The sequence below is a fragment of the Sapajus apella genome, unplaced genomic scaffold, assembly GCF_009761245.1.
Source record: "Sapajus apella isolate SASKATOON/1434 unplaced genomic scaffold, GSC_monkey_1.0 scaffold68, whole genome shotgun sequence".
Classification (NCBI taxonomy): domain Eukaryota; kingdom Metazoa; phylum Chordata; class Mammalia; order Primates; family Cebidae; genus Sapajus; species Sapajus apella.
Genome location: NW_022437008.1, coordinates 8,277,228 through 8,292,296, shown reverse-complemented (window position 1 = coordinate 8,292,296; position 15,069 = coordinate 8,277,228). Strand labels below are relative to the sequence as shown.

At 42.3% G+C, this 15,069-nt stretch overlaps 1 long non-coding RNA gene across 1 annotated transcript in view; it reads right to left on the bottom strand.

Moving 5' to 3' along the window:
• Positions 1-4,353: 4,353 nt before the first annotated feature.
• Positions 4,354-15,069, bottom strand: part of LOC116530791 — a 54,773-nt gene continuing 44,057 nt past the window's right edge. The window contains exons 2-3 of the long non-coding RNA XR_004260129.1: positions 6,523-6,692; positions 4,354-4,516 (exon numbers count right to left, since the gene is read on the bottom strand). This is a non-coding gene — a long non-coding RNA (uncharacterized LOC116530791). The remainder of the gene's footprint in view (positions 4,517-6,522; positions 6,693-15,069) is intronic.

Sequence of the window (15,069 nt, the reverse complement as noted above, 5' to 3'; positions counted from 1 at the left end):
CTCGACTTCCTTTCTTAACTGTACAAAGTGAGGCTGTGGTTTTCCTAAGTGGATTCTTGTTCATGGCTCACCGAAGAAGGTGCCTTTTGGACTGACCTAGGATCCAACTATCAAAATCCTGCTCACAACTCCTCAAGGGCGGGATCAAACCCCAATCCCCTGCATCTCCTTTCTCAACCCCATCCAAACAGAGATGAGCCGTTGAACAGTTGATATCTTTCTGCTGTGAAAAACACTTTCAAAGACTTAATCCTCAAGAGAAAAGTGGGCAAATAAACAACGCATGAGAGAAGAAATACACATACACAAGAGATACATGGAAATATATTCAACCTCCACCATAAAAGAAATTCCAATTTTAAATATTTTGATCTATCAAACAAACAGCTTTGCAGAAACTATCCCTTATTTGGAAATCTAGGCTGTCACTCTCCCACAAAGCTCACAGAGCCCACCTTACCTGGGGGACAAATATTTCAAAATAAAGAGGTCTCACTACATAAGACTTTCTTTTCTAGGATTTCACCTTAAAGATATCCAGAAGGCACCCAGTGATCAATGGTAAAAAAAAAAATATTGGCCACCACTTCACTGGTAATGTGAAAAAATCAGAAGCAACTCAATGTTTGCCAAGAAGGAAATGGTTAAACAATATGATGCATTTGTCAAGAGACGAAACTGCAATTGATCCTTGAACGACATGGATTTGAATTTCTTGGGTCCACTTATATTCAGATTTTCTTCCACCTCTGCCATCCAAGACAGCAAGACCAACCCCTCCTCTTCCTCTTCCTCCTCAGCCTGCTGAATGGGAAGATGATGAGGATGAAAACCTTTGTGATAATCTATTTCCGCTTACTGAACAGCAAATGTATCTTCTTTTCCCTATGACTTTTTAAATCACTTTTTTCTCTAGCTTACTTTATTGTAGGCAAACAATATGTAATACATATAACACTAAAAATGTGTATTAAGTGACTGTTTATGTTATTGGAAGGAGTCCAGTCAGCAGTAGGTATTAGCAGCTAAGTTTTGGGGAAGTCAAAATTTTACATAGAGTTTCAAATGCACAGTGGGTGGAGAAGAAAGGGCATCCCTAACCCCCGAGGTATTCAAGATACCATGGCACAGCAAATGAGTTTAAAGCTCTCAATTGCCTTTATTTGCAATTCCAGAATCAGGCAACACTTCATTTCAAAACACAGAATGAGTAATCCAGTGAGCCCTGCAGAATTTCATTTTATAGACGGAGAAGGCTGAAGAAAGCAGAAACGAAGAACAAAGACAGGATTCATTACTTTTAGACAGAAAAATAGAAAAATAACTGATTCCTTCACATCAGGTTACTTCAGGTTTCCTTTTTTTGTATGAGGATTAAAGCAGAGAACTTCATTATCATGCGGACTGAGGGTTGAAACAGACCTGTTTGGGAAAGTGGTTGTTATCTCTCTCCCGATTTCGGAGAAGGTCAGATAACAACTGAGTCTAGTTTTGGTGACGGGGAACTGAAACAGATCCAATAGTTCCATAGACAGTCCTTCAGATAAACATAGATACTAACTCTTCTGCTCTTAAAGCTTGAAACTTGCATTTGTTCTTTGTTTTTAAAATTTTATTTTACTTTAAGTTCCAGGATACATGTGCAGAATGTGTGCGTTTGTTACATAAGTAAATGTGTTCATGGTGTTTGCAGCACCTACCAACCCATCACCTCGGTATTAACCCCACTTGCCTTAGATATTTGTCCTGATGCTCTCCCTCCCCTTTCCCCCCAAACAGGTCCCGGTGTGTGCTGTTCCTCTCCTTTTGTCCATATGTTCTCATTGTTCAGCTCCCTCTTATAGGTGAGAACATGCAGTGTGTCACTTTCTGTTCCTGCGTTAGTTTGCTGAGGACGATGGCTTCCAGCTTCATCCATGTCCCGGCAAAGGACATGATCTTATTCCTTTTTATGACTGCATAGTATTCCATGGTGTATATGTACCACGTTTTCTTTATCCGGTCTATCACTGATGGGCATTTGGGTTGGTTTCATGTCTTTGCTATTCACAACTATTGTGAATAGTGCTGCAAGGAACATACACATGCATGTATGTTTGTAATAGAATGATTTCTATTCCTTTGGGTTAATACCCAGTCATGGGATTGCTGGGTCAAATGGTATTTCTGGTCATTTATTTTATCTGAATTCCTTCCTCAGGAAAATACTCCCAGACCTCTCAACAAGTCTGAAAGAAGTGAAACTGACCAGATCACCACATCCAGACAAGGAGATGCCAGACCAGACCCCTCACTCATCATGATTGGTTGCTCACCATTCCCTAGTTCCTGTTGTCCAACACATGTTACATTTCTTCCCTGCTGTGTAAGCCCCTAATTTTAGACAGTCAGGGAGAGAGATTTGAGACCGACCTCTCATCTCCACGACTGCAGCACCCGATTAAAGCCTTCTCCCTGGGCATTAATCGTTGTCTCAGTAATTGGCTTTCTGTGTGGTGAGAAGCAGGGCCTAGGCAGAACCCCTGGTGTTTCAGTAACAGCATGCTAGCATGGGGAACTCCATTTTGATTTTTAATCTGGTCTGTTGAAGCCTAGTGCAGAAGCTTAGTCGAAAACAGTAGCCTCCTGTAACTTTTATTTAACACATCTGTAAAATCCAACTCGGTGAATTCTTAAAATCGAACCAGAAAAAAGTCTGAAAACCATCAAGGACATAGAAAATGTTTACAATATGTTAAGGGGAAGGGGAAAAAAGGACAGGATATAAAAACTATATGTAGAGTTGAATCCCAATTTTGAAAAAATAATAAGACATCTAAATGCCCACAGGCCTGTAAAGAAATGCATAAAAAATTTAACAAGGTTTATCTCTGGATAGCAGGATTACAGGCAGTTTTTATTTTCTGCTTGAAATTTCCCTGTATTTCCAAATGCTCAAAAATAAATTTGTATTACTCCTATATTCAAAAAGCAATGTTTTGCTTTTGTTCTTTACAGGCTCTGAACCCCCCACAGCACTTGCTGTCAGAATGACTTACTGCAAAGCACATGCTACCTCCAGCTCTGCAAGAACTCATTCTGGCTTCTGCTTCTGGCTCAGCCTTCTCCTGAAGACAAGGAATCAAGGCTGCTCCTCCCTTCCTCCTCATCCAAGGTCTATGGGCTCAGTTCTTCTTCTCCTCCTCCTCCTCCTCTTCCTCCTCCTCCTCCTTCTTCCTCTTCCTCTTCTTCTTCAGATCTAAGGGAGTACATGTGCAGATTTGTTACATTGGTATATTGTATGATGCTGAGGTTTGGGGTACAAGTGATTCTGTCACCCAGGTAGTGAGCATAGTACCCAATAGCCTTTACTCCCTCACTCCCCACTAGTAATCCCCAGTTGTCTGTTTTCCATCTTTGTGTCCATGAGTACCCAGTGTTCAGCTCCCACTTATATGTGAAAATATGCAGTAGTTGCTTTTTTTGTTTCTGTGTTAATTTGCTTAGAATAATGGCCTCGACCTGCATCCATGTTGCTGCAAAGGACAGGATTTCATTCTTTTTTATGACTGTGTAGTATTTCATGGTGTAAATGTGCCACATTTGCTTTATCCAGCCCACTGCAGATGGGCACCTGGGCTGGTTCTATGTCGCTGCTATTGTGAATAGCACCGCAGTGAACATACATGAGCAGGTTCTTCTTTTTAGTTCAGTTCTTTATTTTTGATGCTTGCCCTCAGTTGCCCACACTTTGGCCACTTAGCTCATATCAACAAACCCCAGACAAGGTGCCATGTTTCTGAGGAATTAGAGGGCAGGAATAGGGAAAGGAAGAAAGAGGAAGTGAGAGGTGTGAGAAAGTCTCCTTGGCATGCTAGAAAGTTAGCTATAGACTCAGCTTGGACGCACGTTTCATTTACAGAAATTTCTTTTGGGGGGGTTACATAACCAGCTTTATTTTTTACAATAATCTTTTTTATTTGTATAAATGTATGGAGTACAAGTGCAATCACGTTACACGCATAGATCGTACAGTGGTGAAGTCAGGGCTTTACAGGATCCATCACCTAAATAACAGACATTGCATCCAATGAGTAATTTCTCATCATCCACCTCCCATCCGCCCCACCTGCTTCTGAGTCTCCATCATCTACCATTCCACACTCTACATCCAGGTGTATACATTATTTAGCTCCCACATATCAGTGAGAACATGCAATATTTGTTCTTCTGTTTCTGGTTTGTCTCACTTAAGATAATGACCTCCAATCCCATCTATGTTGCTGCAAAAGACATGATTTCATTCTTTTTCATGGCTTAATAGTATTCCATTGTGTACATGTACCACATTTTCTCTACCCATTTGTTGATGAACACTTAGTTTGAACAGTACTGGAATAAACATACAAGTGCATGTATCTTTTTTATATAATAATTTTTTTTACAGAAATTTCTTGCTAGTTAGTTGTCATAAGATTGAGGGATGGGGGGATGCTGTGGCCTCCAGTCTCATCTGTGAGCCTCTGCCTTGGGTGGCCTGCAAAAGAAGATGGGGATTTTCAGGCCAGGCAAAGTGGCTTACAACTGTAATCCTAGCATTTTGAGAGGCTGAGGTGGGTGGATCAACTGAGGTCAGGAGTTCAAGACCAGCCTTGCCAGCATGGTGAAACTCTATCTCTACTAAAAGTACAAAAATTAGCCAGGTATGGTAACAGGCACCTGTAATCCTAGCTACTCAAGAAGTCAAGGCAGGAGAATCACTTGAACCCAGGAGGAGCCAAGATTGCGCCAATGCACTCTAGCCTGGGGAGACAGAGCAAGACTTTGTCTCAAAAAAAAAAGAAGAAAAAGAAGAATATTTTCTTCTTTCCACTGAGATCTCAGCTCCCAGGTGGCCTGATAATCACGTCACCAAACCAAGGGTGATTCCAGCAATGGACAGAGATACAGAACTCTGTTGTGACACTACTGTAAAATGAGCTATTTTGACTTAGGGTCATTCTCTCACACAATACTGTCCCAACAGGCTGGCAAAAGAACAGTGGCTTTTTTCTGGTTTTACCTTGCACACTGCCTTGGATCCTACCCCTGAGTTCCCTGTGAATGTGCCATTTTGTTTGACTTTGAAGTGTGTACTTTCCCCATCCTGTCAGTTTCCTGGGAGGATGGTCAGTGCCCCTCATACCCTGCCCCTCCCTCACACATTTCCTGCCACTCTCCCACCCAGGCCAGCAGTGGGAGCATGTCCCAAACAGTGGGGGGGGGGGGGAGGGGGGGGGGGGGAAGGGGGTGGGGGGAGGAAGGGGGTGGGGATCCTCCCACCATCATAGCCATCACCAGTCTGAGATGAGAGATACCATAGATGAAGGGACAGAAGAGCTTCCACCCAACGGCTTCCAGTGACCTCACCATCCATGATGCAGACATACTTGTCACATCATAAACACTTGGCACCCATGGGCTCTTCCCCAAATGGCTATCAGAATTGCAATTTCAGCCACCAGGAGCTCTCAGACGGGCACAGGCTCTGCCCATAGCTGGTTTGGAATGGCAAACCCATCACTCTGTCTTTGCCTGAAAAATGCCAAGAAGACTGATATAAGCAGGGGAATTCCCACCCATGGGCTGCTCTAGGCCTAAAGGAATACAGATGGCATGTGCAGAAAGATGACATTTCACCATCCCCATCTGAGCGACGCCTGCCCATCAAACAACCAAAGGAGAGCAAGTTCCCCCCACGTAGTGTAAAGTGACTTGCAGTGATTATCTTCCCCAAGGCCAGCACCAGCTCCGAGACCTCCAGTCCCATCAAGTCCTTTTTTTGCAGAGGAGACTCGCCCTGAAACATGGCTCTCCCAAGGAGAGACAGGAACGGATGTTGACTCCATCCCGGCAGCTTCTGACATGATGTCACTATCTTTCAACTTTCTCCACCAACAGGGTCAGGCTGTTGAATGGCCTCTGCTGCAGTTAGCCTGACACGGCTTGCAGCCCCAAAACAAATTAAATGAGGCAGGGATGCCGTGCAGTGATCGTTCCATTAAGTCCCCTCTGCTTCCACACGTGACTCACACTATCACTTTTAGGTGAGGCATCTTACTGAATCAACACCTAATCTGTGCATGGTGTCACAGAGGAGGGGTCGAGGGGACAGTGGGAGCGTTTTTCCCTGATCCTTTTCTTTCCTGAAGACCTTGCTGGAGACAGCCTGGGTGGGGGCGAGGACGAACTGTGAGGAACCCTGACCCTGTTTCAGGTAAGCTTCTGATTTACCGTTCATTGTGCTTTCTAACGAATAATTTTTATATAATAATTCCCCCAGTAAGCACCAAACCCTTCTTGGGAATGCAATTAAGGGAAAAATTAGCAATAAATTGTTTTCAGTACTTAACCCAGCTCCAAATTTATAGCTGCTGAAATTTATTGTTTCAGTGGCCTGAAAAATGGCGATTAATTTTATCCCATTTCCTGCCATTCACCCTCAAAACTGAAATGTAAATAAGGAACGGTTCCTAGCCTTGGGTTTTCCTGCGTGTCACAAACCTCAACACTAAAGCTCTCCAGACAGCTACCTCTAAAGGCTCCTGAAACTTAGAAACAGAGAGGAAAACACTCCTTTATCTGCAAGCGTCTCCTTTACTTCTTCCACGGCTGCAATTGTTGGAAGCTCCACGAGTGCCCTTGGCGCACAGATGTGCTTTACAACAGAGTGACTGTAAATGAGAAAACACTAAGTTAGGTTCTGACGGCCAATGCTGGATGTATCAGTTTGCCCTATAAATAAGCACTGATCACCTCCATTTTATTGAACTCATTTTCCAGGCAAGCAAAGACCACAAGATTCTTCTGCACATTTTCTCTTTACACCCTCTAGTACTGCTGCTACTGTCAGCTCCGACAGATTTATAGCCCATTCATTCATGGGAACAAAAACCCTGCCACGGCTGGTCATGGGACACGCAATAGCAGTTAGTTCAAAAGATAACAGCTGCAATACCTCACCTCTCCATTCAGCACTATAGAGCCAGCACTACTTCGGAGGTAATAAATGCTTCTTGTTGGTGTGCTTTGAGTCATAATCCTGGAATAACTGTGGTTGGCCTCACCCTGGGCCCCACCCCTAGGGAAACCACTTTCTGCCACTCCCCAACACCCACCCACCCCCACCCTCACTTCAGCCCCTTTCTGCCAGAAAAGAGGGAGGAGTTGTAAGCAGCCCATTGTGTAATCAAAAAGTAGACCCTGTCTCCTTTTCCCAGTGCACCCAACACAGGCTGGTTTGCTGAACCTTTGCGACTCGAGCAATTAGGCAATGCTGAAAAGCCAGGCTTCCTCATGGTGATTGCAGTGATTCTCTGGCAATATGGGTATCTGCATCCTCCTTGCAAACTGATCAGAAACAGAGCTGGGGCATGAGCCCTGTCCCCACAAAAGGTGGCAGATGGTTTGACAAATCTACCACCATCCTCAGATCCTGGACACACACAATAAGCATGTATTAAAAGAATCCATAGATGTTTTTTAAAAAGCAGTGAATGACCTGGGAAGGAATAGAGGATCTGCTCCACCCCTGTCACTCAGAGCAGGAACAGGCTTAATACAACAAGCAATATAGCGATGAATGAAGTTGGCCTTTCCCACTCATGGGCCTCAGTTTACTCATCTGCAAAATAGGGCTGCTAACTGTACCTATTGTACCAGCAAATCAGGGACTTGTTGTTAGAATTAAACATAAAAAGTAAATATCTTTAAATTTTTAGCACAATGTTAACCACGTAGTATGTGTTATCAAATGAAATAATTTAGTTGGAGAAATCAGATAGGCACACAAGAAACTTCAGGAAAGATCCCTAGAAGACAAGGTCATTGACGATAATACTACTTTAGGAAAATGCCTTTCATTTTTGAAACCGTCCGAGACACAGACACCTGCCTCCACCTTTACCTCCACCAGCGCTCTGTGGCCTGCATTCTGTGGAGATGCGTTATTGTCGCTGTTAGTCTGATGTCCTTGCAATTAAGCAGCAATGAGATAGGCAGAAATGCTGCATTGCCTCTGGGATCTGTCCACCCTAGCTAGGGGTCCAGGTGAGAGATGTCACCGGCCCAGGTCAGGCAGTTGAGATGGAACTTGAGAGCCTCCAGGCTGCAGAAGGCGCCAGAGAGATACGAACGTGAAACTCCCCATGAAGATGCACAGTTCGATGGGGAAAGAGAAGGCTGTGGAACGCATAGAAAATGACACTGGGCATCGGTTCCTATCAGTACATTCTCTGCTAATCAATCAGCTTTTATTGTGACGCCTCTAGCTCCGCTCATAAGGCCCCAGCTCATAAGGCCGGAAAGCCAGCAGCAGTTTAAAATGTTTCCAGTTTAATAATCCCTGATAATTGAAAGCAGGTCAGAAAAGCTGGGGGGGGGGGGGGGGGGGAAATGGGGGTTGGAAGCAAACCAGCACCATTTATGGCAACAGTGCTGTTCCTACGGGAAACAAAATAACCTTTGATGCTGCCCGGGGAACCTGCCTCCCCGTCCCCAAACAAACTAATTCCCACAACTGTCTTCTTTGGCACCAGAGCCGTTTCTTCTTGTGTTTTAATTGTAGGATGTTACAGCAGCAGAATTGCTGTGAAACCTGTTTTTAATCTGCAGAACGTTCACCACCCCCTGCTGCAAAAACTGATCTTTTTTCTTCAACAGAGAATTACATTCATTTTTATAATTGTCCTTTCCTTTCAAATCACCGAAAATGACAAATGCTGGACAACTATATAGTTCATCTGCTAAAGAGTGTCTTTATGAGTTGAGGCCTCAATGTTTTAGTGGAGAAATTACCTGATTTAAGTAAATCACGTCCCCTTCACCCTTCCAATCGTATTTGTTGCAGACGTCGGCTGACCTAACCTGCAGAACAAAAACAAAAACACATTTACATTGCCGGGCTGAGATATTCGGTTCAAATGATGTATGAATAGGTCATAACGAAAAGTCATGTTAGCACACGGCGAAGGTTCCATGTAAGTATACTTTCGACAGTTTTTACACATACATAATTATTCAGTATTGTAATTTAAACAGGTAAAAGACAGGTCTTAACACAAAAGCCTCCATCCTGGTTTCTTGGAATTCCCTGGCAGAGCTACAGCTGGGGACATGATAGAGCAGAAGGATGTCATCTGTCTGATGAACCACAAATCAGCTGGGCTCAGCCTTCACCCCTTGGATCCATGCAAACTCACCCTAGAAGGTGGATCCAGACACCTACATCTCTTTTTTTTTTTGTATATTATTTTTTATTTTTAATTTTTGTGGTTTCATAGAGGGCATATATGTTTATGAGTTATATGAGATATTTTGGTACAGGTATGCCGTGCATAATAATCACATCATGGAAATCCATCCCCTCAAGTATTTATCCTTTGTGTTACAAACAATCCAATTATACTCTTTTAGTTATTTTTAAATGTACAATTATATTATTATTGACAGGTCGGGCGTAGTGGCTCACACCTGTAATCCCAATACTTTAGGAGGCCAAGACAGGAGGTTCACTTGAGCTCAGGAGTTCGAGACCAGCCTGGGCAACATAGCAAGACCCCGTCTCTACTAAAATATAAATTAAAATTTTAAAAATTAGCCAGGGATGGTGTCGTGCACCTGTAGTCCCAGCTATTCAGGAGGCTAAGGTAAGAAGATCGCTTGAGTCCAAGAACTCAAGACAGCCGTGAGCTATGATCACCACTGCACTCCAGCCTGTGTGACAGAGAAAAACCCTGTCCGTCAAGAGATGCATAGATAGGTAATTCACTGTAGTCACTACAGACACCTAGATTTTAATCCCGCAAAGCTCTCTTTATATTGAGCCTCCCAGCTATTTTCTGGAAGTTATCACCAGAAAAGAGTTTTTAAAATCCTAGATACTGATTTGACTTGAGGATGAGCATGGAGGCAAGTGGTAGCTGTGTGGAGGTGGGAGAGTACGAAGTGGCGTGTCAAGGTTACTCATAAGAATGGGTACGGTTCCCTTTCCCTCTCCCGGGCTTAACATGACTTAGATAATTTGGTCAGAAGATGACAGGTGGGTGGGTGAATCTAAGATGGTGGTGATCAGTCACTAAGAGGGGGTCCTTAAGGAAAGCAGCTCATGCCTGGAGCCTAAATTCTTCCTTCTTATCTGTGGCATTCTAAGGAACACTTTGCAGTCAGAGAAATTGCAGTAATCATTCTAAATCCTAAACTGGAGTGAAAGTAGTCATCATCCCATCTAGAGAGTTCCCCAGATTGAAGAAGGGAAGGGATGGAGATGAGATTGCGCTGAGAGAAAGACAGATGGACAGACAGTCGGGGAGAAGGAACCTGAGCCCAGGAGTTGGTCTGCACCTTTTAGGAATTTTATGTTTAAAATTAGAAGCATTTTCTTTTCTTGTGATGTCCTTGTCTGGCTTTGGTATCAGGGTAACGCTGGCCTCGTTAAAAGAGTTTGGAAGTGTTTTTCTGTCTTCAGTTTTTTGGAAGAGTTTTTGGAGAATTGGTATTAGTTCCTTAAATGCTGGGCAGAATTCAACCATGAAGCCATCTGGTCCCAGGCTTTTCTTTGTTGGTTTTTTAATGACTGTTTCAATCTCCTCCCTCCTTATTGGTCTGATCAGATTTTTCTATTTCTTCATGATTTCATCTCAGTAGGTTGTATGTCTCTAGGAATGTATGCATTGCTTCTAAGTTAGCCAACTTTTTTGGCATGTAGTTTTTAGGGGTTTTGTTTGTTTGTTTGTTTTTTGAGACAGGTTGGAATGCAGTGTCATCCAGGCTGGAGTGCAATGGTGCAATCACGGCTCATTGCAGCCTCAATTTTCTGGGCTCAAGTATTGGACTACAGATGCGTGCCACCATACTCAGCCAATTATTTTTTTATTTTATTTTTGTAGCGACAGAGTCTCACTGTTACACAGGCTGGACTTGAACTCCTGGGCTCAAGTGATCCTCCGATCACAGCCTCCCAAAATGTTGGCATTACAGGCATGAACCACTATACCCAGCTAGCATATAATTATTCTTAATAGTCTCTTATGGGCCTTTGCATTTCTGTGATGTCCATTGTAATGTCACCTCTTTTATTTCTGCTCTCTTTCTCTTGGTTAGTCAAGCTAAAGTTTGCCAATCTTGTTTATCTTTTCAAAAAATTAACCTTTACTTTTATTGTTTTCATATTATTTTCTAGTCCCTCTCTCATTTATTTCAACTCTAATATTTATTATTTCTTCTGCTGCTAACATTGGGCTTAGTTTGCTCTTCCTTTTCTATTTCCATGAGGCATAACTTTAAGTTGCTTATTTGCAACTCTTCTTTTTTGATGTAGGCATTTGTTGCTATACATCTTCCTCTTAGAACTACTTTGGCTGCATCCCGTAAGTTTTGGTATGTTGTATTTCCTTTTTTGTTTCTTTCAAAATATTTTTGAATTTCCTTTATAATTTCACCATTGACCCAATGGTTGTTCAGGGGCATCCATTTAATTCCCATGTATTTGTGAATTTTCTGAAAATTCCTCTTATAACTGATTTCTAGTTTTATAACACTGTGATCAGAAAAGATATTTGACATGATTTCAACCTTCTTAAATTTGCTAAGAGTTGTCTTGTGGTATAACATGTGATCTATCCTGGAAAATGCTCCATGTGCACTTGAGAAGAATGTGGATTCTGTTGCTATTCGATGGAATGTTCTGTATATTTCTGTTAGATCCACTTGGTCTAAAGTGCCTTATTAATCTGTCTGGATAATTCATCCATTATTGAAAGTGGTCTATTGAAGTCCCCTACTGTTATCATACTGTAATCTATCTCTCCCTTCAGATCCTTTAATATGTGATTTATATACTTGGGTGTTCTACCACTGATGAATGGCTAAAGAAAATGTGGCATATATACATGATGGAATACTATCCAACCTTAAAAAATACTCTGTCATTTGCATGAAAAGCAGAACATTACATTAAGTGAAATAAGCCAAATACAGTAAGGCAAACACTGCATGTTCTCACTTATACATGGATTCTGAAACAATTGAACTCACAGAAGCAGAGAGCAGAATGGTTACCAGAGGCTGGGGCTGTGGGGAATGGGGAGATGATAGTCACAGGGCACAAAGCCTCAACTAAACAGGAGAAAGAGATTCAGTTTTTTATATCAATTGAACATTATGGTAAATATAGCTAATAACTGAGTTTTGTACATTTCAACATAACTAAAAGGGTACATTTCCAATATTCTTACCACAAAAAATGTTAAATATTTGAGAAGATGGCTATGTTCATTAGCTTAATTTAATCTTTCCACCTTGTATTAAAAAATCATAACACCACTTTGTAATCCAAGAAATACGTACAACTATAATTTGTCAATACATAACAAACATCATTTTCAATATAATAAAATTAGACGGAACCATTCACTTGACCTCATGGAATACTAGGAAACCATTTAAAATTGCATCCTTGAAAGATACACAATTAAGTGGAGAGGTGTTCACCACACATTAAGTGCAAATGCATGTTAGGAATGATTTTGCATAGGAGAAGCCCAGGTTTACAAAAGAGCAGGCATCCAGAGAAGATGGTTAGTATAAACAGACAGACACTCAGAAGGACGGGTCCCGTCTGTTTCCCTGTAGTCGTAGTGTCTCAGTCATCAGTCAGCCCTGTTGCCATTCATCTTCCCCTCCTTAGTTTCTTTTTTTTTTTTGAGATGGAGTCTTGCTCTGTCGCCCAGGCTGGAATCCAGTGGCATAGTCTCAGCTTACTGCCACCTCCACCACCCGGGTTCAAGTGATTCTCCTGCCTCAACCTCCCAAGCAGCTGGGACTACAGGTGCGTACCACCATGCCCCACTAATTTTTATATTTTTGTAGAGATGTGGTTTTGCCACATTGGCCAGGTTGGTCTCAAACTCCTGACCTCAGGTGATCTGCCCACCTCGTCCTCCCAAAGTGCTGGGATTACAGGCGTGAGCCACCGCACCTGACCCCCTCCTTAGCTTTATCCCTTGCAGGGTCAGCTTCTGGATGGCAGGGTTGTCATCCATTCACTCACTCATTCACTATGTGAGCCGGACATGGAAATAAACAAAGACCATCCAAACTAGAAGAAGCAAAGCCTATTTATTTAGAGCTTGCTATATCAAGAGAGTCAGCAACCATCACTCACTTTTGGCAGAGACTCAAAGGCAGGCAGAGGGGTGGGAAAAGTTTACAGTGGAAAAAGAGAAGGCTTCCAGTGTGTCCTGTTGGTGAGGGAAGCTGCAGGCAGCTAACTAGAAGAAAGACATCCTACGGGATGGTTTAGGTGGGCATATTTGGCTTTCTCTATGTGGTGCTAAGTTAGAAGCAGTGATAACAATTAGGGACACTGTCAGTTATTCATCAGGTCCCAGCCATTTAAGGCCAAATGTGTTAAAGGTTGTTATCTGGCATCCTGGATAGGTTGCTAAAGACAGGAGTTTGACTTCCTGGATTCTTTGCTGCCAATTGTAGATCAGAGTTCTATCTTACATATGGTCTGGTTATTGTCTGTGTATTTTGTCTCTTGTAAGCGTTGGGAAAAACACTGACTTACAAAGGTACCTGAAACCTATTGCCTTCCCTCAGGGAGGTTACAGTCAAACAGAAAATGTTATCTTGGAATGTCCTGGTGACTTGTCCATGTTCAATGGTAGGGCTGTCTACCTGGCACTACGAGAGCACATTGCACTTGAGCTAAAAGCCACATCCCAACACCATGGCCTGCAAGACCCGCGAGTACTTGACTCTTACGAGCCCCTTTTACATCATTTCTCACTACTCCTCCCCTCACTTGCTGCTCTGCAGGCCACACTGGTGGTCCTGCCAGGGAAAAACCACCCCCTTAGATGCAAGAAGTGAGGGTATTCAAAGCCTACAGAGCATTTTTGTCTCCATGTGCCAGCAATTCTAAGCAATGTGCAGGAATAAAAAATAATAATAATAATACTCCTTTCAAATCTCTTGTTGGTTTAGATTCTAAACAACTACTCCCATTACTTTGAGTTTTAATAATATATACACAAGCTTCAAATTAGCACATTTTTATCACTGACATTTTAATACACATTGATTTCTACATGGAACTTAATTCAAATAACTCCTAGCTATAGATGTGTCCCTGAGATACACAGACTCAACCATATGCATTTGTTGAAAGAATGAATTTATAGCAGCTCAGAATTGCTGAAGTTCACTTTGGGCACGGTCCTTGTCCCCAAGCTTGGTGGAATGACACATCCCTGCATTTAAACAGTAGATTCAAAACAAACGATGATAGCACAGTGATTGCAAAGGTAAAGAAACAGAACGTAGATGACTTCGATTCTGTCATCCTACGTGATCGTGTTGAAGTTCATTCATGTTTGAAATTTAAAACAAAGGACCTAAAGAGTATTACCTTTCTGTTTGATAAGTGCAAATTTTATTGAATTTTAAGAGTGTCTTCAAGACTGAAATTTGTTAGTTTCAATTGTTAACTGAAAACTAAAAGAAAATCAGAAAAATAAAATTTTATAGCAATGGAGCCGTTTAGTGGTTTTTATCCTCGTGTGATGTGATAGATGAGGTCCGTCACAAAAAATATTTGCAAACAACCAGAATCTCCCTTGAACAATGTCCAGTGAAGCATCAAGCTTTAAAACTGTTCCTGAAGATCTATCCTCAGAAATGGTGGAGAAAGGCTGGGCATGGTGGCTCACACCTGTAATCTCAGCACTTTGGGAGGCCAAGACAGGTGGATCACCTGAGGTCAGAAGTTCAAGACCAGCCTGGCCAACATGGTGAAACCCCATCTCTACTGGTGTGGTGCATTCCTGTGATCCCAGCTACTCAGGGGGCTGAGGCAGGAGAATCTTGAACCTGGGAGGTGGACGTTGCAGTGAGCCGAGATCATGCCACTGTACTCCAGCATGAATGACAGAGCAAGACTCCGTCCCAAAAAAAAAGAGATGGTGGAGGCCATTAACAATGCAGCACACAAATGCCGGGGAAAAAAAAAAAAAAAAAAAAAAAAAAAAAAAAAAAAAAAAAAAAAAA